Source organism: Leucopleurus acutus, assembly GCF_964270905.1.
Source record: "Leucopleurus acutus genome assembly, chromosome: 16".
In the NCBI taxonomy this organism is placed as follows: Eukaryota; Metazoa; Chordata; class Mammalia; order Artiodactyla; family Delphinidae; genus Leucopleurus; species Leucopleurus acutus.
Window position 1 is genome coordinate 17,618,566 of NC_139158.1, and position 3,823 is coordinate 17,622,388.

Sequence of the window (3,823 nt, forward strand, 5' to 3'; positions counted from 1 at the left end):
CAGAGGCTTGCCCGAGGAGTATCGATCACCAAGGCGTGCCTAGAGGAGCGCCGAGTGATCGATGCCGGGGCCCCGCCCCGCCCCGTTTAAAAGCCGGAGGGTGGAGCGACGGCCTAGGCTTGGGCTTTCGCCTCGGTTTCTCTTTCCAAGTGGGTAACACCTGCGATTGCCTCTGTAACGATAACTTCGTGTACAAGGCAGCTTCGCATCTACCATTTTATCTAATCGTACAGCTCGGATTTTTCTCTCTGTTTTAGAGAGCGGTAAATCGAGGCTCAGGGAGATAAAGTGGTCAAATACTCGTACTTTCGGAAAGTCGCAGATCCTGGCTTTTCGAAGTTCACCCCCAAGTGCTGCATCCACGGCCTGTGGGAGTGAGGAGGACTCAGGGTTTCAGTACGGAGTGGCGGGCTAGGGGTCAGAGTCCGTCCTTCTGCCCCTGCTAGCCTGGTGCTGAGTGGTGTGGGCGTCGCTGGGGGTTTTGGTTTTGAGCGCGCTCCCCATGGTCTCCAAGGACTAGGCCCTTTGAAGCATTGAACAGAGGCGATAGAAAGTTCTGCTCATACTGCGTTTGGAATCCACGTGGAAATAGGAGGGAAATTTATTTACTGGTGTTAAAGAAAAGTTTATTTGTCCGACTTTATTCACTGGGACTGCTGCGATGGGAGGGGTGGAAGTGTTGTGATAGGGGAGAGCGATGGGGCACAGCTCTGAATACAGCAAGGACAAGTGGAGATTGATAGCCAAGGAGCAGGGTCTGGGTCAGTGGATGGAAACTTATTAAGAGGAAACATAATGGGTAAGGGGAATTCTGGCTAAACCAAGGTCCCAGGTTTTTTGCTGATGGCAGGCCAGGGTGATAAGATATCAAGGGTGAAGGATAAGGATTTTGATCAGATATGAAGGGTAAGGGATTTTTGCTAAACTGACCCAGCAGAATTCTTGCTAAAACTAGACAAAGCAGATCAAAGACAGAGCCCAAGGGCAAGGTGTAGTTACAAAGAGGTCTCAGAAGAGTCCGACCAGAGTTAAGTTGAGGAGAGAGTCTTTGTCACTGGTTACCAGAGATGTGTCAGGCATTGTCTGGGCCCCCTAGACTCCTCCAAATTATGTAATTCTCTTCACAAGCCTGTGAGGTGGAGATTATCATGTCTTATTTACAGTCAGGGAAACTGTGGGAATTCCCTGATGGTCCAGGGGTTAGGACTCTGTGCTTTTACTGCTGAGGGTCCAGGTTCAATCCCTGGTTGGGGAACTAAGATCCTGCAAGCTGCGTGGTGTAGCCAAAAAAAAAGTAACTGTACTGTCAGGGAGACTGAGGCTTGCTCAAGGCCAATTCGGCTGATCAGTGGATCTTGGGTACTGTGCTGGTACCAAAGAAAACACACTGAATCAACTTACCCAGGCCTCACAGATCTCACGGGTGAGATTCACAAATATTTATTGAGCATCTACTACGCACCAAGCACTTCCGAGGCACTTTTAAAATATGAAAATTGTAGATAGTGCTGTCATAATTATCATCCCCAGTTGGGTGATGACAGCGTTGACGTTTACCTGAGCCCTGTGCTCCTGGAAACAGTGAAGGTTAGAGGAAGACCCCTTACCCTTTTCTGTTCTGGAAAGGTACTTGCTGCAATGAACCACCATTCCTCCTGTGACTTAGGGGAACTCATGGATGCCCACTTCGTTTACCTAGGACAGGGCCAGCCACAGAGCCTCCAAATCCCTGTTCTTTGCCTCGTAAGTAACTAGCTGAACTGCTTGTCTCCACCAATCATTCTGAGCAAAATTCCTGTGTGGATAAGAAAAGTGTTGCCTGTCAGCAAGCCGTCAGCCACCGTAGCCACACCTACCGGTGCACCCTGAGGAGAGTTCAGGATGGAGAAAAACAGGATACTGGCCCTTGATAGTTAAGATGCATATCAAAGGAATCGTTTTAATGAGCCCAGATTCTTGCATCTTCCCAAACATGGAAAAGCAGTAAAATCATTAACGTGAGATGTCTGATATTTGTGATTAGCAGTAATCTTTTGCTGTTTGACTACATAGGTTTTGTTTGTTTACAAAGACTCCTATATGTCTAGGCTACTCCCTTACTTCTTTGGAACAGTTCCTATCTGAGAGGCTATACGCTGGGCTGGAGTCCTCAGTAATGTCCCCGAATAAAACATAACTCTCAGTGTTTAGGTTGCGCATTTTTTTGTCGGTTGACACTTTTTTTTTTTGGCTTACAGGATCTTAGTGCCCCGACCAGGGATTGAACCCGCAACGTCAGCAGCGAAAGCATGGAGTCCTAACCACTGGACCGCCAGGGAATTCCCTGTTGACACTTGTTGACTAAATTTTGGTTAAATTCTCTCCTTCCTCCAGGCCCCTGAACTTTGGCCCACTCTCAGCCTGAGCCTGCAGACAGCCCCTCCTGAGAATAGACCGGCCTCAGGATAAAACACTCCCTGACCTCCTGTCCCATCATGCCTCCCTTTCATCCAACCTCCCAGTTCCTTCTTGCCTCTTTTTCTCCTCCTATAAAAGGAAAATTCTTTTGCCTAATCCTTGAGATGCTTGCAGAACTATGGTCACAGCACTGTCTCTGTTACAATAGCCCCTTTCCCCCTTTGCAATCATCCTTTCAAATCAAAGTCTCCCCTTACTAAGTCTGATTTTGTTTTTTTATTTGGCAGTGAATGGACAGAGACTACAGTGTGTGTGTGTGGGGGGGGCACTTGGCCTCTAAGAGCCCAGACAGGCCCCACTGCAAAGACCAAAGGAGATTCGAAACCAGGACCCCCTGATTCTAGAAGGACACTCTGATTCTCTTCCACAATCAGGAAAGGGGTTCTGGCCTTTAACATTGAGTGTGAAGTGCTGCCAGCCAGGCAGAGAGAAACAGCCCTTTGCCAGCTCGTTTGTGTTTTCAAAACTGGCTGGTTGAGATGAAATACAGGCACAGATGAAATGTTTTTAGAAAAGAAAAGAACGACAATCTTTCACCATGGGGTTTCACTTTCTGTAGTCTCCTTGCCAATCCACCACCTCCCCTCACTCCCCCGCCATCAAGCTGACAGACCCATCTGAGTGCTGCAAGAGGCACTGAACAAACAAAAGGAGTCATTTATGTCCGTGTTTGTGATTTTTCTCCATTTGATCAACAGCCTGTAACTTTAATATATCCAAGTGTGCTGGGAACGTTTGCGGCTTAATTATCACATTTATTTAAAATACACACAAACAAAACTCCAAACTGGAAAACAACATTTAGCTTGGCAACGGAAGAGATGTTTAGTTTACTCCAATTGTTTAAAGATGATGTGAAAACCGCCCACATACTGGCTCTTCCACTGATTGGTTGAGTGACCTAGGGCTGGTCAATTACCTATTCTGTGCCTTCCTTCCACTTTGGTATGTTATCCTCGCTGCCTCAGTTAGTGAGTCTAAGATGATCTTAAAAGTCTGGGCAGGAAAAAACATGGTGTTTTGTTGAGTGGACTCCACTGGGATGGAGGCAAAAAGTCTCTGACGTCAAGTCAGACAGACTGGTCCACGTATTGCCTCTCTGAGCCCTAGCGTTCTCCAGGAAATGGGTAAGAGAACCTACATCCCAAAGTGGTGGTGAGTATTCATAAGACAGCTGTACATCTCAAACTATACCCCCTATTCTCTTGTTTGTCCCAGAATCCATACGTTCCAACTTCCCATTTGCCTACTGGTCCAGGCCCCAGTTCCTGTTCCTTGTTTCTGTCAGGCTTGTGACTACTTTGACCGATGGAATATGGCAGGAGTGACGCTATGGGACTTCTGGGGCTGGGATTTAGAAAATAAT